The 21,975-nt window shown below is 40.2% G+C and overlaps 1 pseudogene; it reads left to right on the forward strand.

The window, feature by feature from the left end:
• Positions 1-17,850: 17,850 nt before the first annotated feature.
• LOC109564165 (protein FAM151A pseudogene) lies at positions 17,851-19,598 on the forward strand (annotated as a pseudogene).
• The last annotated feature ends 2,377 nt before the right edge of the window (positions 19,599-21,975 follow it).

Raw genomic sequence — 21,975 nt, forward strand, 5'->3', positions numbered from 1 at the left:
TGGCAAAGTAATGTCTCTGCTTTTTAATACATTGTCTAGGTTTGTCATAGCTTTTATTCCAAGGAGCAAGCATTGCCACAGAGTTTAGCAATGAAGAAAAAATATCTCTTGTCTATGAATCAAGAAAAGAAATCCTGATCCCTTACTTTCTTTTTCTGAAATAATTTTTAATTAAAAATTTATAGTACATGAAAAAATAATATGTAAAAATTCAAATCAAAATCACAGTGAGATACCATTTCACACCCATTACAGTGGCTTATTATTTTAGGAAAGAAGGTGGGGTGGGAAACAAGTTTTGGCAAGGATGTGGAGAAATTGGAACCCTCAATAATGGGAATTTAAAATGATGTAGCTGCTGTGGAGAACAGTTTGGCAGTTCCTCAAAAAGGTAGACTTACCATATGAACCAGCAATTCTACTCCTAGATATTTTCCCCAAAGCATTGAAAGCAGAAACTCAAACAGATACTTATCCACCAATCTTTATAGTATTATTCATAATAGCCAAAAGTAGAAATCAAGTGTTCATCAACAGATAAATGGATAAACAAAATGTGGCATATCCACATAATGGAATTCTACTCAGCCTTAAAAAGGGTGGAAAATATGACATATGCTATACCATGGATGAAAGTTGAGAAACCTATGCTAAATATAATAAGCCTGTTAAAAGGAACAAATATTTTATGATTCTACTAATATGAGTTACCTTTAATAGGTAAATTCATAGACAGAAAAATATTGGTTATCAGAGGTAGGGGGAAGGGAAATGGGGAGTTATTGAATGGGTGCAGAGTTTCTATTTCGGATGATGAAAAAGTTCTAGAAATGAAGAGTGGTGAAGTTTGTGTAATACTGCGACTTTAATATACTACTGAATTGTGCATTTAAAAATGGCTACAATGTGAATTTTATGTGTATTTTAATCACAACATGTGAATACTTTCCTTTTACTAGAAAATTGAAACATTATAGACAAGGTTAGAGCCCTCTTTGACCACTTTCTTCATCCTGATTCTAGTCACCCCTGTTCAGTGCTTCTGTGCTTACTTTTCTAGAGTTTTTTTTTTTTTTAATATTTATCTGTATTCATATGTACTTACCAAAATGCTATGTATTTTCAGCTTTATCCAAAAAAACATACCTGCTTTAGTATGGAGATGTGAATCCATGGTTTGCAGTGAAAATGTTCTAAGCAGCAAGGCTACCTGGCTTATTAATGGAGGGTTCTTTTTTTTGTTTTTTTGATGGATGTACATCTTTAAAAGTTTTTTTTTTTTTTTCCAGTTTTCTTTTTTTTGTTGTTGTTGTGGCAGGGTTAGTGCCTGCAGACCCACTTTTGTTTATGCTAAAGCTAACCAGCTCAGGTTTCACTCCTGCCCTAGGGAACACTTTGTTCTCCTTGCTGAATTCCAGGTATAGACTCCCAGTTTCGGGTCACTGCTCTCTTTTGCACAGGGCTGCTTTAGTAGGCAGTCTCTTAGTGTGCATAACTTTATTTAAATCATTTTCTTTTCCTTTTCCCATTTCCATTACAGCTTCCAGTTTGCAGAAATATCAAGTAGATGTCAGAATTTATATTAAAAAATTGTTATCTTCTGTGTTCAAAGATGATGCATCCTCATTCTGAGAAAATTAAGGCAATTTAGAATGGTTGCAAAGCAGAATGTATATGCACTTTGATAATCTTTCCAGACATTTCTTAATGTAATTACCCACAGGTGCCAACAAATAATTTTACATAAGTAGGATCATACTATGCACGTTGTATTGCAATTTGTTTTTTTAAATTAAAAAAGGAAATATGTATAGTTTTCTGTGTCAGTGGATATAGATATACAAACCCATTTTTGACTCACCACAATATTTTTAAAAATAGAATGGGATTTGCTCTTATTCTATAGAAAAGCACAGAGAAGCAAACATTTTCCCAACCTTGAATGTCTACATGGAACAGTTTGTTGAATTAAAAGAAACACATCTATGAGATTAGAAAATTCATGCTACAAAAAGTTCCCTTTTTGGGGGGCTGGCTTCCCTTGTGGTTCAGCTAGTAAAGAGTCCGCCTGCAACACGGGAAACCTGTGTTTGATCCCTGGGTTGGGAAGATCTCCTGGAGAAGGGAAAGGCTACCCACTCCAGTATTCTGGCCTGGCGAATTCCATGGACTATCCAGTCCATGGGGTTGCAAAGAGTCGGACACTACTGAGCAACTTTCACTTTCAAAAAGTTATAAAATAAAAAGTGAATATTGAGAGCCACCCTCCTTTTCTTAGTTCATTTACCCAAGGCTAAAATGCCTTTCTTAGTTTCTTGTGAATCCTTCAAAACATACAAAATTATTTACATATACTTATTTCTGTCTCTTTTTTGCCTGTTTTTAACACAAAAGATCATAGTATACAGTTACTTACTTTGCTTTTACATTTAATATATTATGGGGTTAGTTCCCTAAAAGGAAGATATAAAATGTAATATAGTGTAATATAATATGCATGCATGCTACGTCACTTCAGTTGTGTCCAACTCTGCAACCATATGAACTGTAGCCTGCCAGGCTCCTCTGTCCATGGGATTCTCCAGGCAAGAATACTGGAGTGGGTTGCCATGCCTTCCTCCAGACCTTCCTGACCCAGGGATCAAACCTGCATCTCTTATGTCTCCTATACTTGCAGGTGGTATTTGCAGGTGGGTTCTTTACCACTGCTGCCACCTGGGAAGCCCATAATATAATATATAATATATTTCTGGGCTGCTAAAAATGTCATTTGTTAGAATGTGCCACAATTTATTTAATCAGTTTCCTATCATGGTAATTTTGACTGTTGCTAGAGTTTTCCTTGTTTGTTTATTGTAGGTTTTGATTTTACTGTTACAAATAATATTACAAGAATACCTATGTACTTATGTTACTGAGTCCAGGCTTGTTTTGCTGGCCACACAACAGGCCAATGAATCGGAGATGAGGTGCTAAGGCAAAGTATGTGACTTTTTTGCATTCGCAATGAAAAGCAAGTCAAAGAAATGATTACAACATAAAGTCAGAATTGGTTCTTCTCGTCAACATTTATCTTAAGAAGTCTTGCCAGCATATCCACAGAGAGAATCCTAAGCAGTGAGGACTGGGTTAAAGGATATATGTGTCTTATATTTTGAATGAAATTACCAAATTATTTTCCAGAAAGCTTGTACATATTATGCCAATAAAAGTGTCTGAGGACTTGTTTTCTAAAATTCCACAAGCACTGGTTATCAAAAGTTTTAGTTGTTGCCAATCAAATACATTAAAATTAGTATCTTGTTCTGATTTGCATTTATTATATTATGAATGAAGTTGGGATACTTTAAAAATGTTCATTGGCCATTTGTAGTTTTTTTCCTTGAAATGTTTATTCATTGTGTTTTTCTCCTGGGCTGTTTATCTTTTTCAATAGTTACCAGTAGAAGATGGCGGAAGAATAGGATGGGGAGACCACTTTCTCCCCCACAAATTCATCGAAAGAACATTTGAACGCTGAGCAACTTCCACAAAACAACTTCTGAACGCTGGCAGAGGACATCAGGCACCCAGAAAGTCAGTCCATTGTCTTCCAAAGGAGTTAGGACAAAATATAAAAGATGAAAAGAGAGACAAAAGAATTAGGGACAGAGACCCATCCTGGGAAGGGAGTCTTAAAAGAGAAGTTTCCAAACACTAGGAAACTCTCTCACCGGCGGGTCTGTGGGGAGTTTTGGAATCTCAGAGGGCAACATAACTGGGAGGAAAAATAAATATATAAATAAAACCCACAGATTATGTGCCTAACAGCAACTCCTAGCAGAGAAAGTAGCCCAGACGCTCGCATCCACCACCAGCAAGTGGGGGCTGAACAGGGAGGCGTGGGCCGCAGTTGCTTAGGGTAAGGACCGGGGCTGAATGCCCTGAGGTTCAATCTGAGGGAGCTAACGTGAGACAGCAACCCAAACTGTGGGATAGCCAGAAAGAGAGAGAAAAAAAAAAAAAAGAGGAAAGAGAGAGAGACAGAACTTTCCCATGAAAATCTCTAACCTAAGGCACTGCCGGTGGCTCACAGAACAAAGGACTGAGCGAATACCAGAGGAGAGTTAGCCAGCTGCAGACCGGCTCATCCCCCACTGGAGGCAGGGAGGCAGGCAGGCAGGCAGGCAGGTGGGAGGCAGCCAGAGCCGGAAAGGGGCAATCTCGCCCCTGAGACGGCATCCTCTACCAAACTGTGAGCAGGCTCCCCGTTGCTAACGAAGACTTCCTGGGATTCTGGACTCTTGACATCCGCTGGGAGGGTTGCAGCCAGAGATCAGCGCACCAGAGGAGACAGATGGCACACCTGAGACGACGCTCCTGCTATGCACCTAGGAAACCAAGCGGCTGGGACAGGAGAGGTGATAAGATGCACCACCCCACCTGGGGAGAGTGTGCTTGCCAAGCACCTGGTCGCCTGAGCTGCTCGGACGTGGGAAGGGCACAAAATGCAGGCCCAGCCGAGTCTGTGCCTTTGTGGAGTACCTGAGAACCTGAACCTGAGCAGCTTAGACCTGGGAAGTACACGCACCCAGGGCCCACTTTAGACAGTTCCCCTGCAGAGCAGCCTGGAGCCTGAGCAGTGTAGATTTGGAAAGCACACTCACTGTGAGCAGGGGCAAACCCAGTGTGGCCCAGACACTGGGAGCACTCCCCTCATACACCAGTGATATTTGTTTGCAGTGTTCCTCCCTCCCCACAGCACGATTGAACAAGTGAGCCTAAATAAGTGACCACCTTCACCCCCTTGTGTCAGGGCAGAAATTAGACACTGAAGGGACTTGAAAACAGAAGCCAAAATAGAGGGAACCGCTTTGGAAGTGACAGGTGCAACAGATTAAAACCCTGGAGTTAGCACCAACTACATTGGAAGGGGCCTATAGATCTTGAGAAGTATAAGCTGGAACAAGGAACTATCTGAAACTGAACTGACCCCACACTGCCCACAACAGCTCCAGAGAAATTCCTAGATAGATTTTTACTATTATCATTTTTTAAATTAAAAATTTTTTTTAAAATTTTAAGCCCTCTATTACTCCTTTAATTTTCATTTTTATAACCTACTATTACCTTGCAAAAAAAAAAAAGACCCTATTTTTAAAGCAAACTTCATATATATTTTTTATAATTTTGTGATTTTGTTTTGTTTTTTTTTAATATTGTATTTTTGAGAGTCTGACCTCTACTCTAGATTTTTAATCTTTGCTTTTTGGTATTTGTTATCAATTTTGTACCTTTAATAATTCAATCTTCAATACCTATCTTTACTTAAGGGTGTGATTACTGGCTTGATTACTCTCTCCCCCTTTTCACTCTCCTATTTCTAAATAGAGGGACACCTCTCTGGGTGTCCCTCACTGTGGAGAAACTTTTCATCATTAACCTAGATGTTTTATCATTGGTGCTGTATAAATGGAGAAGTCTTGAGACTACTCTAAGAATAAGACTGAAAACCAGAAGCAGGAGGCTTAAGTCCAAATCCTGAGAACACCAGAAAACTCCTGACTCCAGGGAACATTAATCGACAGGAGCTCATCAAAAAGCCTCCATACCTACACTGAAACCAAGCACCACCCAAGGGCCAACAAGTTCCAGAGCAAGACATGCCATGCAAGTTCTCCAGCAGCACAGGAACACAGCCCTGAACTTCAATATACAGGCTGCCCAAAGTCACACCAAACCCATAGACATCTCAAAACTCACTACTGGACACTTCATTGCACTCCAGAGTGAAGAAATATAGCTGCACCCACCAGAACACTGACACAAGCTTCCCTAACCAGGAAACCTTGACAAGCCACTCGTCCAACCCCATTCATGGGGAGGAACCTCCACAGTAAAGAGGAACCACAAACTGCCAGAATACAGAAAGGCCACCCCAAACACAGCAATCTAAACAAGATGAAAAGGCAGAGAAATACTCGGCAGCTGAGTAAATGCCCACCAAACCAAACAAAAGAGGAGGAAATAGGGAGTCTGCCTGAAAAAGAATTCAGAATAATGATAGTAAAAATGATCCAAAATCTTGAAAACAAAATGGAGTTACAGATAAATAGCCTGGATACAAGGATTGAGAAGATGCAAGAAATGTTTAACAAAGACCTAGAAGAAATAAAAAAAGAGCCAATCAATAATGAATAATGCAATAACTGAGATCAAAAACATTCTGGAGGGAATCAACAGTAGGATAACGGAGGCAGAAGATAGGATAAGTGAGGTAGAAAATAGAATGGTAGAAATAAATGAAGCAGAGAGGAAAAAAGAAAAAAGAATCAAAAGAAATGAGGACAACCTCAGAGACCTCTGGGACAATGTTAAACGTCCCAACATTCGAATCATAGAAGTCCCAGAAGAAGACAAAAAGAAAGGCCATGAGAAAATACTTGAGGATATAATAATTGAAAACTTTCCTAAAATGGGGAAGGAAATAGTCACCCAAGTCCAAGAAACCCAGAGAGTCCCAAACAGGATAAACCCAAGGCAAAATACCCCAAGACACATATTAATCAAATTAACAAAGATCAAACACAAAGAACAAATATTCAAAGCAGCAAGGGAAAAACAACAACACACAATGGGATTCCCATAAGGATAACAGCTGATCTTTCAATAGAAAGTCTTCAAGCCAGAAGGGAATGGCAGGACATACTTAAAGTGATGAAAGAGAAAAACCTAAAACCAGATTACTGTACCCAGCAAGGATCTCATTCAAATATGAAGGAGAAATCAAAAGCTGTACAGACAAGCAAGAGCTGAGAGAATTTAGCATCACCAAACCAGCTCTTCAACAAACGCTAAAGGATCTTCTCTAGACAGGAAACACAGAAAGGGTGTAAACTCTGACCCAAAACAACAAAGTAAATGGCAATGGGATCATACTTATCATAATTACCTTAAATGTAAATGGGTTGAATCCCCCAACCAAAAGACAAAGACTGGCTGAATGGATACAAAAATAAGACCCCTATATATGCTGTCTAGAAGAGACCCACCTCAAAACAAGGGACACATACAGACTGAAAGTGAAGGGCTGGAAAAAGATATTTCACACAAGTGGAGACCAAAAGAAAGCAGGAGTGGCAATAGTCATATCAGACAAAATAGACTTTGAAACAAAGGCTGTGAAAAGAGACAAAGAAGGACACTACATAATGATCAAAGGATCAATCCAAGAAGATATAATAATTATATATGCACCCAACATAGGAGCACCGCAATATGTAAGGCAACTGCTAACAAGTATGAAAGGGGAAATTAACAATAACACAATAATAGTGGGAGACTTTAATACCCCACTCACACCTATGGATAGATCAACTAAACAGAAAATTCACAAGGAAACACAAACTTTAAATGATACAATGGGCCAGTTAGACCTAATTGATATCTATAGGACATTTCACCCCAAAATAATGAATTTCACCTTTTTCTCAAGTGCACACGGAACCTTCTCCAGGATAGATCACATCCTGGGCCATAAATCTAGCCTTGGTAAATTCAAAAAAATTGAAATCATTCCAAGTATCTTTTCTGACCACAATGCAGTAAGATTAGATGTCAATTACAGGAAAAAAAAAAAAAAAAACTATTAAAAATTCCAACATATGGAGGCTAAACAACACGCTTCTGAATAACCAACAAATCACAGAAGAAATTTTTTAAAAAATCAAAATATGCATAGAAATGAATGAAAATGAAAACACAACTCAAAACCTGTGGGGCACTGTAAAAGCAGTGCTAAGGGGAAGGCTCATACAAATACAGGCTTACCTCAAGAAATAAGAGAAGTCAAGTAAGTAACCTAACTCTACACCAGAGCAACTAGAAAAGGAAGAAATGAAGAACCCCATGATTAGTAGAAGGAAAGAAATCTTAAAAATTAGGGCAGAAATAAATGCAAAAGAAACAAAAGAGACCATAGCAAAAATCAGCAAAGCTAAAAGCTGGTTCTTTGAGAAGATAAATAAAAATGACAAACCATTAGCCAGACTCATAAGAAACAAAGGGAGAGGAATCAAATCAACAAAATTAGAAATGAAAATGGAGAAATCAAAACAGACAACACAGAAATACAAAGGATCATAAGAGACTACTATCAGCAACTATACGCCAATAAAATGGACAACTTGGAAGAAATGGACAAATTCTTAGAAAAGTATAACTTTTGAAAACTGAACCAAGAAGTAGAAAATCTTAACAGACCCATCACAAGCACGGAAATCGAGGCTGTAATCAGAAATCTTCCAGCAAGCAAAAATCTAGGACCAGCCGGTTTCACAGCTGAATTCTACCAAAAATTTAGAGAAGAGCTAACACCTATCCTACTCAAACTCTTCCAGAAAATTGCAGAGAAAGGTAAACTTCTAAACTCATTCTATGAGGCCACCATCACCCTAATACCAAAACCTGACAAAGACGCCACAAAAAAAGAAAACTACAGGCCAATATCACTGATGAACATACATGCAAAAATCCTTAACAAATTCTAGCAAACAGAATCCAACAACATATTAAAAAGATCATACATCATGACCAAGTGGGCTTTATCCCAGGGATGCAAGGATTCTTTAATATCCACAAATCAATGTAATACACCACATTAACAAATTGAAAAATAAAAACCATATGATTATCTCAATAGATGCAGAGAAAGCCTTTGACAAAATTCGACATCCATTTATGATTAAAAAAAAAACCTCCAGAAAGCAGGAATAGAAGGAATATACCTCAACATAATAAAAGCTATATATGACAAACCCACAGCAAACACTATCCTCAATGGTGAAAAATTCAAAGCATTTCCCCTAAAGTCAGGAACAAGATAAGGGTGCCCACTCTCACCACTACTATTCAACATAGTTTTGAAAGTTTTAGCCACATCAATCAGAGAAGAAAAAGAAATAAAAGGAATCCAGATTGGAAAGGAAGAAATAAAACTCTCACTGTTTGCAGATGACATGATCCTCTATATAAAAAACCCTAAAGACTCCACCAGAAAGTTGCTAGAGCTAATCAATGAATATAGTAAAATGGCAGGATATAAAATCAACACACAGAAATCCCTTGCATTCCTATGTACTAACAATGAGAAAACAGAGAAATTAAGGAAACAATTCCATTCACCATTGCAGTGAAAAGAATAAAATACTTAAGAATATATCTACCTAAAGAACAAAAGGCCTATATATAGAAAACTATAAAACACTGATGAAAGAAATCAAAGAGGACACAAATAGATGGAGAAATATATCATGTTCATGGATTGGAAGAATCAATATAGTGAAAATGAGTATATTACCCAAAGCAATCTATAGATTCAATACAATCCTATCAAGCCACCAACGGTATTTTTCACAGAACTAGAACAAATAATTTCACAATTTGTATGGAAATACAAAAAACCTAGAACAGCCAAAGCAATCTTGAGAAAGAAAAATGGAACTGGAGGAATCAACCTGCCTGACTTCAGGCTATAGTACAAAGTTACAGTCATTAAGACAGTATGGTACTGGCACAAAGAAATATAGATCAATGGAACAAAATAGAAAGCCCAGAGATAAATCTACGCACCTTATCTTTGAACATCTTATCTTTGACAACGGAGGCAAGAATATACAATGGAGAAAAGACAATCTCTTTAAGAAGTGGTGGTGGGAAAACTGGTCAACCACCTGTAAAAGAATGAATAGAACACTTTCTAACACCATACACAAAAATAAACTCAAAATGGATTAAAGATCTACACATAAGAACAGAAACTATAAAACTCCTAGAAGAAAACAAAGGCAAAACACTCTCTGACATAAATCACAGCAAGATCCTCTATGACCCACCCCCCAGAGTAATGGAAATAAAAGCAAAAATACACGGGATCTAATTAAACTTAAAAGCTTTTGCACAACGAAGGAAACTATAGCAAGGTGAAAAGATAGCCTTTAGAATGGGAGAAAATAATAGCAAACGAAGCAACTGACAAAGAATTAATCTCAAAAATATATAAGCAACTCCTGCAGCTCAATTCCAGAAAAATAAACAACCCAATCAAAAAATGGGCCAAATAACTAAACAGACATTTCTCCAAGGAAGACATAGAGATGGCTAACAAACACATGAAAAGATGCTCAACATCACTCGTTATCAGAGAAATGGAAATCAAAATCACAATGAGGTACCATCTCACACCGGTGAGAGTGGCTGCTATCCAAAAGTCTACAAGGAATAAATGCTGGAAAGGGTGTGGAGAAAAGGGAACCTGCTTACACTGTTGGTGGGAATGCAAACTAGTACAGCCACTATGGAGAACAGTGTAGAGATTCCTTTAAAAACTAGAAATAGAACTGCCATATGACCCAGCAATCCCACTGCTGGGCATACACACCAAGGAAACCAGAATTGAAAGAGACATGTGTACCCCAGTGTTCATCGCAGCACTGTTTATAATAGCCAGGACATGGAAGCAACCTAGGTGTCCATCAGCAGATGAATGGATAAGAAAGCTCTGGTATATATACACAATGGAATATTACTCAGCCATTAAAAAGAATACATTTGAATCAGTTCCAATGAGGGGGATGAAACTGGAGCTTATTATTCAGAGTGAAGTAAGTCAGAAAGAAAAACACCAATACAGTATACTAATGCATATATATGGAATTTATAAAGATGGTAACAATGACCCTATATGTGAGACAGCAAGAGACACAGATGTAAAGAACAGACTTTTGGATTCCATGGGAGAAGGCAAGGGTGGGATGATTTGAGAGAATAGCATTGAAACATGTATATTATCATATGTGAAACAGATCACCAGTCCAGGTTCAATGCATGAGACAGGGTGCTCAGGGCTGGTGCACTGGGATGACCCAGAGGGATGGGATGGGGAGGGAGGTGGGAGGGGGAGTTCAGTATGGGGAGCACATGTACACTCATGGCTGATTCATGTCAATGTATGGCAAAACCCACAATATTGTAAAGTACAGTTTACAGTACTTTTAAGTACAGTTTAAAGTACAGTACTTTACAATATTGTAATTAGCCTTCAATTAAAATAAATAAATTAAAAAAAGAAATGCTGCTAATATATATACATATATATGTATATATATATATATATATATAAAATAGTTACCAGTAGAATTTGTATGAATAAGGCAAAGCATTACATTATTTTATAATTTATTCAACTACCTAATAATGAACACTTAGGGCATTTACAACATTATACTGCAGTTTCAAGTATTCTTATACTGACAGACTTATCTGTACCAAATATCCCTTTACGTTAGATTTTTAGAAATGGAATTCCTTATTTACAGCCAAACTATTTGTCAAAAATTTCAAAACACCATTTTTTGATGGGGGAAAGGTGCATGCAGGAGAAAAGAAGAGGAATGAAATAGTTTCTCCTAAGTGTAAGGCTAATTAGCTGTAAATTAGAGTTGAACTGTTAGTCTAATTGATGATGTTATCATCCTCATTGCTTTCATTAGTAAGCTTCTAAAAAATCCCAAATCTCCTTCTCTGTTTGTGTTTCTCTATTTACAGACCTCCTGGGAGTTGATAAATCCTATGGAGAAAAAATGAAAAAAGCTATAATAGCTTTGCAACTTTAAATTGAATAATAGTGTTCAAAAATTGTAAGCACATTCTGAACCATTTTATGGCCATGCAGTTTTTATGTTGGCCTTAAATTTCTGTTTACAATTATCTGAGTTGGTACATACTGTTTGAAGGAACATTTAACATTGTGGTAGTTCATGGATTTAAACTGAACAGAGAGAAGTAGTGGGAGAGTTAAGTCCGTTACCTATGGCACTAGTGGACTCCTGGGGAAGAGAGTTCAAAAGAAACTGCACAAAGCAACCCAGTAAATCAGAAAAATGCAGGAGACTATTTGGTGGAGGATGAATTACTTAAATCCTGTCTTTGTACCTAACATGTTAATTAGTGATAAGTGTGGTAGAAAATATAGAGTGAAGAAACTTTCAGTTCAGTTCAATTCAGTCGCTCAGTCATGTCTGACTCTTTGCAACCCCATGAATCGCAGCACGCCAGGCCTCCCTGTCCATCACCAACTCCCGGAGTTCACTCAGATTCATATCCATCGAGTCAGTGATGCCATCCAGCCATCTCATCCTCTGTTGTCCCCTTCTCCTCCTGCCCCCAATCCCTCCCAGCATCAGGGTCTTTTCCAATGAGTCAACTCTTCGCATGAGGTGGCCAAAGTACTGGAGTTTCAGCTTTAGCATCATTCCTTCCAAAGAAATCCCAGGGCTGATCTCCTTCAGAATGGACTGGTTGGATCTCCTTGCAGTCCAAGGGACTCTCAAGAGTCTTCTCCAACACCACAGTTCAAAAGCATCAATTCTTTGGTGCTCAGCCTTCTTCACAGTCCAACTGTCACATCCATACATGACCACTGGAAAAACCATAGCCTTGACTAGACGAACCTTTGTTGGCAAAGTAATGTCTCTGCTTTTCAATATGCACATACATACATATAAAACAATCTGTTTTTCTTTTTTCCAGTGTTACTTACTTGACAAAAACTCCGAGATGAAAATCTATGACATCACATAAGTTTTCCTTTGTCCTCATTACCACTACATTCAGTTTTACATACTCATTTGTAATGTTATTATTACTAGAATTATGATTTCTACATTTCATTTAACATGTACCATAGTTTTCCATGTTTTAATCTGATTTTATTCTTATTTTCTTTTGCCTATGCACTCTTTCTTGACGATCATCATGTAACTTATGTCATTTGCCCAGGTATATGAGCCCACACATTTTTCTCCATAACCATGTAAACATCTAATATAGATATAGATATATACAAATAAATACGTAAAATATATGGAAGATTGTGAGTTTATCATTTGGTTTTACAAAAGTGAGATAATAAAATCATAAACTATATATATTTCTTAGTTATATCCTTTCTTACTTAATTTATCAGGGTAGTCCACCAGAATAGGAGCTGTAGATTCAACTTGATTTTTAAAAATAGCAACATAGTTATCCATACTCCACATGGATACATTAATTTACTCTTCTTCCATTGGTGGAAATTAAAGTTGTTTTCAAGTTTTTTGTCATTATAAATAATGCCACAATAGATATTCTCATAGGTTCATCCTTAGATGGTTAGAACTGGAACTATTAGATCAAAGGATATGTATATTTTTTGTGTATGGACAAAAAGCTGTCCATACACAAAAAGCTGTGTATGGACCTTATTTGGATCTCAATTCACACAAACTATGAAAATATGACATTTGTAAGACAATTGGAAATTCAAACACTGACTATATATTTCATTAAATTGAGGAATTTTTGTTATTTTTTAGATTTGATAATGGTATAGATACAAAATGAAATATTTATGGATGAAATACTTCAGAAAATTGCCAGAGAGAGAGAAGTGAGTGAAAGGATGGATGAAATAAGAGTGGTCGTGACTTGATAGTTGTTGAAGCTGGTATAATGGGAGATTATTATACCATGATCTTCTTTTTTATATGTTTGAAATTCTCCACAATAATAATTTTCAAAAAATTAACAAGTCATACTGTATCTAGTGGGAAAACATTTCTGTACATTTCCCTTAAAACTGAGCGTTACTGCTTTCTATTTTTGAAAATCTGATGTGTGAAAAAAAGGTGTTAGTTGCGGTAATTTGCATTTCCTTTATTGTTAGTGAGGTTTATCATCTTGAGAGAGTGTAAATCTTCCTCACTGGCAGTTAGCATCTAGGCCATGGTGTTCCCAAAGGAACTTACATAATACTTTCTAGAATCTAAATAAGCTGTACACAAGGCCACTCTGACATATCTGGAACGAGAGAGACAAGACCACTTTGCAACCATAGAAACAATAAAACATCCCCCCACTCTGCCTAGCCTGAGTGACAGCTGCTCTTTTACCAACGACAACTTTAGCCTTGCTTTAATGCTACTTACTAGATAAAAATTATGAATCTATCCAGCTACTAAATTGCCCCAGTTTCTTGACAACCTTCAGTCCATAACTGGTCTCCACTTTAACTTTTCTGGAATAATCCAGCACAAGTGCAAGTTCTGTGAGAAGCCCCTTGCAATCCTCTTGTTGAGGCCTATAGTTCCACTGGAGAACTTTCTCCCTTGTGGCAGCAAGGTAAAGAAACCTTTTCTTTTTTTTTAAACTACATATATGATGGTAAACAATCCACCTGCAATGTGGGAGACCTGGGTTCGATCCCTGGGTTGGGAAGATTCCCTGGCGGAGGGCATGGTGGCAGCCCACTCCAGTATTCTTGCCTGGAGAATCCCCATGGACAGAGGAACCTGGCGGGCTATAGTCCAATGAGTCTCAAAGAGTTGGACATGACTGAGCAACTAACCACAGTGCAGCACATGTTCCTGAAGGTCTTTGGTCAGATTGTTTTAAAGAAACAATCTTTGCAAAGTTTATCATCCATTTGAATTTCCTCTTCTCTGGGACATTTTCCCAGTTTAGTGGGTAGTTCTGAAATTTTCCCTTTTGTTTTAGAGTCAGTCCCATTGATAACTCTAGGACCTGTATGTACTACTTCTTAGTCAGAAGGGGCAAAAGACAAGGATTCTTACTCAGGTTGGATCATTCCAGGCTTGATGGCATTAGCAAGAATTTTCAGGATCTTATTAACTCTTCAGTAAGGCTGCTGAGAGATGAGGTTGAAAGTAGGAGCTCAGCTAAGTTGGACTTCTCTATTTGCTGCAGACAATTCTGGTTATTTTCTTGGCCACCAATCTTATTTGGCCAGTGTTGATGGAGTGTGTGTGTAAGTGTGTATGTGTGTTTGTGTGTGTATACCATTTATTACTTGTTGCATTAGGTACTGAAAGAGAAAATTTATGATCGTAACTGAGAAGTCTAATGTTTCTATTAGATTTTGTTTTATATTTTTACAAGGTCTAATGTGAGATAAATAAAAATTCAATGCTACTTTGTTCTTTGTTAATTGTTCTTGTATTGACATGAAATATTACTGTTTGTCCCTTTTAGTGCTTTTCATCTTGAATTCTACCATTTGTTACATTAACGTTGTAACATACATAACACAGTCTTTGTTTGGTATGCTGGGAAAATATTTTGATATTCAAAGCCCTGTGTTTTTATCCAGTATGTAACTGTTTTTCCATTTAGATGACTAAACCCTTAGTCATCCTTTGCCATAAGGGAGATTGTCACAATAGAATCAGAGTAAAAGAGAGGGAAATTCTTGGCTAGTGAAGTTCCTGGCTGAGGCTCGGGTATAGCTATAGGACGTTCAGAGCCAGGCTCTTCCCCTTCAGTTAGCGGAGAGAAGAGACATGTCCTGTTCTGTCTGCCTATTAGTTCTGTTCCCTTACGTGTTTATGTCTGTCTTTTGTGAGATGTAGTGTTTATCAGTTTTGATGTTAGAATGTTTCTCAAATGTTTTGTAATTCTTGGGTTAGGTGTTCATTTTGATTTTTCAAGTTCCCTGTTAGTCCACATGTGAGTGCTAGATCTGCCAGGAATTTCAGGAGAGTTTGAATTTGCTGCTGGACGTATTAGTGAGGCAGATATGATAAACTCTACACTATGGAAACCAGCCTGGATGGTCTATATTAGTGTCCAGTCTTCTGGGACCAGGGACGACCACATTACTGCCATAGGCACTGCAGTGCCCTGCCTCTGTGGCTCAGTTACTTAAACTCACTCCCCTTACTGGAAGCCAAGGTCTCTACTGCTAGTTGCTTTGCAAAATCTGGGGAAGATTATTTTAGTAGTTGCCTCAGCAAAGTCTCATTCCTATTTCCCTGCATTCTCCGTCTCTGAGGTTGGAGAAACTTCAAGTTGCTGTCCACATTTGCTTCAATTTTTTCCTCTGAATATTTTCGGTTATAATGTTCTCTTCCCAGTAGTCATGTATGGATGTGAGAATTGGACTATAAAAAAAGCTGAGCACCAAAGAATTGATGCTTTTGATCTGTGGTGTTGGAGAAGACTCTTGAGAGTCTCTTGGACTGCAAGGAGATCCAACCAGTCCATCCTAAAGGAGATCAGTCCTGCATACTCATTGGAAGGACTGATGCTGAAGCTGAAACTCCAATACTTTGGCCACCTGATGCAAAGAGTCAGCTCATTAGAAAAGACCTGTTGCTGGGAGAGATTGAAAGGCAAAAGGAGAAGAGGATAACAGAGGATAAGATGTTTGGATGGCATCATCAATGACTCGATGGACATGAGTTTGTGCATACTCCGGGAGTTGATGATGGACAGGGAATCCTGGTGTGTAGTCCATGGGGTCACAAAGAGTCAGATACGACTGAGTGACTGAACTGAACTGAATGTTCTCTTTCAACCTGATACCATTTGCTTTCTATTTTCCAAAGATTACCTTATCATTCCAGCAGATTAATGTCATTATCAACATCGTATCAGCCCTCAACATTTCTGGATAATGCTCCACTTTTAAAAGCAGTTGGATTTTCTGCTCCATATTTATTCTATACTGCTTAAACTTTTGACTATTCTAAGTCAGAAGGCCTTGCCATTTACTGCATTACCCCTATATACTCTACAGAAATGGTGCTTACTCAGTAAATCTGACTTCTGTGGCGGTTTTAAAATGTGGGTACAAATTCTTTAATCTTCCTTCTTCAAAATGTAGAGTCTTATTCCCCTACCCTTAAGTGTAGGTTGTACTACCTGACTTGCTGCTGATGAATAGAATGTGCCAGAAGTGGTGGTATTTGACTTCCAAGACTGGGTCACAGTGTAGCTTCAACTGCTCTGTCCTGGGTTGTTTGCTCTGTGGAACCCAGCTGTGAAGGGGCCCTGCTGGGAGGGGGTCCTCCCATCCTGGAAGGGGGTCCTTCCATCCTGGAGGGGGGGTCCTCCCAGCCTGCAAGGGGGTCGTCCTGTCCTGGAAGGGGGTCCTCCTGGCCTGGAAGGGGGATCCTCCCATCCTGGAGGGGGGGTCCCCCAGCCTGCAAGGGGGTCCTCCCAGCCTGGAGGGGGGTCCTCCCAGCCTGGAAGGAGGTCCTCCTGTCCTGTACACTCTGCAGAGGACCACAGCCTGCCTGGTGTCCTGACTGTAGTCTTGCGGGAGGCTGAGCCAGAACCATAGGTCAGTAGCTCCTGGACCTTCCTTTTTGAAATCATATTCCATTGCATGCATATAAAGACTTCTCTGGTGGCCCAGACGGTAAAGTGTCTGTCTGCAATGCGGGAGACCTGGGTTTGATCCCTGGGTTGGGAAGATCGGCTGGAGAAGGAAAAGGCAATCCACTCCAGTACTATATTGCCTGGAAAGTCCCATGGACAGAGGAGCCTGGTAAGCTACAGTCCATGGGGTCGCAAAGAGTCAAACACGACTGAGCGACTTCACTTACTTACTATATACTACATTGTGCTTATCTGTTCACTCACTGATGGACACCTGAGTTTGTGCTGCTATGAACATGGGTGTAAAAATATCTTTTGGGGACCCTGCTTTCAGTTCTTCTGGATATATACCCACAAGTGGAATTGCTGTGTCATGTAGTACACTATTTTTAATTTTTTGAGGAACTGCCACTTGAACCACCTGGGAAGCCTATGTTGATGCAGAAGATAAGATAAATGGTTTTCAGGTCAAACCTCATTACACATTTTTGCCCTTCTACTTAAAAGATTTTACACTTTGGTTAGTCTCTCTTATCTTCCATATTGCTGTCTATGAAATGGGGTTAAAATGTATTTTAGTTGCTCTGGATCCCAGCTCTCAGAGCTTCAGGAGACTCTGCCCTTTGAGGGTATTCCCCTCATAGGGTCACCATGGCCAACAGGAAAGGGTGCTGGAAGTGGGCCATTGTTGGCGGCATCAGTACAGTTCTAGTGTTTGCCATTGCAATGATCATGGGCTTCTCACTGCAGAAGCGCACCGTCCTGCCAGGCCATGCACAGGATGGGACCTGCTGCTCTGACGCAGACATGCTGGGCTGCCTGCTAAGTTTGGGTCAGATTATCCAAAGGACGGCCTGCTGGTCACCTGGTACCATGCTGCCAACAGCAAAGAGCAGATGAAGGCTGCCCTCAGCAACAGCATCACGGTCCTGGAATCAGACGTCACAATAGAAGGGCTTGACACAGTCAACGAGACAGGGGTCCCCATCACGGTGCACCCCCCAGCCATCTACAGTGACAATGCCTGAGAGCAGTGGCTGGAGGCTGTGCTGACCTCTTCCGAGAAGGGCATCAAACTGGACTTCAAGAGCATCTAGGCTGTGGGCCCCACCCTGGACCTCCTGAGGCGGCTGACAGAGGAGGGGAAAGTTCAAAGGCCTGTGTGGATCAATGCCAACATCCTGAGGGGTCCCAACATGGTCAAACCAATAGAGATCAATGCCCCCACAGTTCCTGGCCTTGGTCCAGGAGAAGTATCTTGAGATAACCCTGTCTCCAGGCTGGACTACTGTCTACCTGCCCTTGTTCCCAAATGGGACATATACCCAGACCATGGTGGAGAAGATGCAGGAGCTGGTGGGAGCAGTGCCACAGAAGGTGACCTTCTCCATGTGGGTTGTCATGGCCAGGGCCGCCTGGCCCCACTTCAGCCAGCTGCTGGGCCAATCTGACAGGTACAGCCTGACAATGAGGCAGTCCACCTCGGACCCCGTGACAGTGGATGACTTCCTCTATATCCAGGACAACACCACCACCCACCAAGTCTGCTATGACTTCTTTGAGCCTCTCCTGTCTCAATTCAAGTAGCTTGCCGTACCTCATGGAAGCAAAGGTACTACACCAGGGGCAGCCTGACCCCTGCTCTCCAAACCCTGGAGGCCAGGGTCTGAGCGTGGAGTGACTGGTTCCTGACATCCAGGGCAAGGGAAGCAGAGCCACAGTGCGTCTCCCAGACTGAGAAGGCATGATCCTGCTGGACGTGGGCCTTCAGGAGCCTGCAGCTGGGGATCCCGTGCCCATCATCCACGCCCCAGATGGCCATGCCCTGATGCCTGAGTCCTGCCTGCAGCAGCTGGCCATGCGCCCTGGATGCTGGGGCCTGCATTTGCACATAACAGAGCCCACCACTCTGCAGCCATCCCTGGCCACACTGGCCACCCTGTGCGCCCTTGGCCACCTGTCTAGGGGTTGGGGCCACAGTCTCCCACGGGAGTTTCATGCTCCCTGGCTCTGTGACTGGCAGGGAGTTGCTTATAGCTGTGGCCGAGGTGTTCCCCCATGTGACAGTGGCACCAGGCTGGCCCGAGGAAGTGCTGGGCAGTGGCTATAGGGAACAGCTGCTCACAGATATGCTGGAGCTGTGCCAGGGCCTCTGGCAACCCATGTCCTTCCAGCTGCAGGTTGGGCCTCTGGGCCAGAGTCCCGCTGGAGTTGTGATCCAGCTGCTGGCAGCCTCCCCCCAGGCCATGGTCACAATGGAACACAGCCCTGGCCAGGGCCACTATGTGTCTATGTGGGCAGTGCTGCTGGCAGCCAGGGCCGTGGAGAAGACCCTAGTCTACTACAGGCTACCCCGGAGCTACTGCCAAGACTTGCAGGCAGATATTGGCAGACACTGAGCACCCAGGGGCGCTCTCCTGGTGGACCCCAGCTTCCCACGGGGGAGGCAGGAAGGAATAAATGCCTCTGCTTCCTAAAAAAAAAAAAAAAGTGTTTTAGTCCTTTTGTTGTAAGGACTAAAGGGGAATTTGTAGGTAAATGTGAAGGAATCAAAATTGGGATCCTTGACTGACAGTTCCCTCCACTGAACAGGATCCTCTAAAATGAACCTTTGAAGGAGAGCGCTCTGGTCCTTTCCCCCAGGATAGTAAAATCAACTCCTTTTAATTTTTTTTTTTTTTTTTTGGTTGTGCAGTGTGGCATGTGGAATCTTAGTTCCCTGACCCGGGATCGAACTCATATTTCATGCAGTATAAGTGTGGAGTCTTAACCACTCAACTGCCAAGGAAGTCCTTAAAATTGGCTTCTTTTAATTAACAGGTTCTCTATCACTTCATTTCTCTTACAATTTATCCTTTGAAAACCCATGACCCATGGAAAATAGTATTCCCATGACTCATAGAGATTCTCCAAGTCTGAAATTTGCTGATTCCATACTTTTGACACAACTGGGCATGCTCCTCTATCTTATATTCTTCCTGCATGTTGGCTGTTGTATCTAGAGGCTTGATCAGATTAGTTTTAATGCCCTTGGCAAACTGTAGATGTTGTGTGCTTTCATCAGAGGCTCGTAATGTCTGACTGTCCCTTTTTTTCTGTGTGAGTGTTGCTTGCAGCTGTTGGTGCTCATTGCCAAGGATATTAATTTATGATTGCAAAATAGTGCTATTCTAATTCTATTATTTCTTTTTAATTTATTTGTTAAATGTTTTTGTAAAGAGATATTTACCTTTATATGGTTACTTAGTGATTCATTTCTTTTCAAAAGGTTGGACAAATGTTTGATTTTTTCCTTTGTTTACCAGTTCTCAAAACAAAAAATTTTCTATCCTTTACTTCAAAATGTGGTTAGTTTTTTAAAAAATATTATTGTGACTTTATGTCCTTAAACATATTTGATATGTTTCACTGTATTCTAATTACTATTCTTATTGAAGCACAAATTAAGCTCCAGATAATATTCCTTAGGAAGTGCTCATGCAAATATTCCCTGACTTCTCGCTTATTACTAATAAAGTTGATTTGTGTCCTTTACATTTGAAATTTAGTTTTGCTGGATATAAAAATCCTTCACTTGAATTTTCTATTTTGTTTATGTTAAATGTTTTCCCCCTTTTTTATCTGTACAGATATGTGGCATAAAGCGTGGCTTTCAAAAAGACTGATGATTTTTAACTTATTTTCCTTCAAGAAACATCAGCTTTTTGTGTAGATGCCCAGAGACTTTTTCCAGTAATTTATTATAGTATGTGCCTTGATATTGGTTGTTCTGGGTTCAGATTTTCAGGTTCAGTTCAGTTCAGTTCAGTCACTCAGTCGTGTCCGACTCTTTGCGACCCCATGAACCGCAGCATGCCAGGCCTCCCTGTCCATCACCAACTCCCAGAGTCCACCCAAACCCATGTCCATTGAGTCGGTGATGACATTCAACCATCTCATCCTCTGTCATCCCCTTCTCCTCCTGCCCTTAATCTTTCCCAGCATCAGGGTCTTTCCAAATGAGTCAGCTCTTTGCATAACGTGGCCAAAGTATTGGAGTTTCAGCTTCAACATCAATCCTACCAATGAACACCCAGGACTGATCTCCTTTAGGATGGACTCCTTGGATCTCCTTGCAGTCCAAGGGACTCTCAAGAGTCTTCTCCAACACTACAGTTCAAAAGCATCAATTCTTCGGCACTCAGCTTTCTTTTGTAGTCCAACTGTCACATCCATACATGACCACTGGAAAAACCATAGCCTTGACTAGACGGACCTTTGTTGACAAAGTGATGCCTCTGCTTTTTAATATGCTCTCTAGGTTGGTCATAACTTTCCTTCCAAGGAGTAAGCATCTTTTAATTTCATGGCTGCAATCACCATCTGCAGTGATTTTGAGTCCAGAAAAATAAAGTCAGCCATTGTTTCCACTATTTCCCCATCTATTTCTCATGAAGTGATGAGACCAGATGCCATGATCTTAGTTTTCTGAATGTTAAGCTAACTTTTTCACTTTCTGCTTTCACTTTCATCAAGAGGCTCTTTAGTTTCTCTTCACTATCTGTCATAAGGGTGGTGTCATCTGCATATCTGAGGTTATTGATATTTCTCCTGGCAATCTTGATTCCAGCTTGTGCTTCCTCCAGCCCAGCGTTTCTCATGATGTACTCTGCATATAAGTTAAATAAGCAGGGTGACAAGATACAGCCTTGATGTACTCCTTTTCCTATTTGGAACCAGTCTGTTGTTCCATGTCCACTTCTAACTGTTGTTTCCTGACCTACATACAGGTTTCTC

This window comes from Bos indicus, chromosome 10, assembly GCF_029378745.1.
Source record: "Bos indicus isolate NIAB-ARS_2022 breed Sahiwal x Tharparkar chromosome 10, NIAB-ARS_B.indTharparkar_mat_pri_1.0, whole genome shotgun sequence".
Classification (NCBI taxonomy): Eukaryota; Metazoa; Chordata; class Mammalia; order Artiodactyla; family Bovidae; genus Bos; species Bos indicus.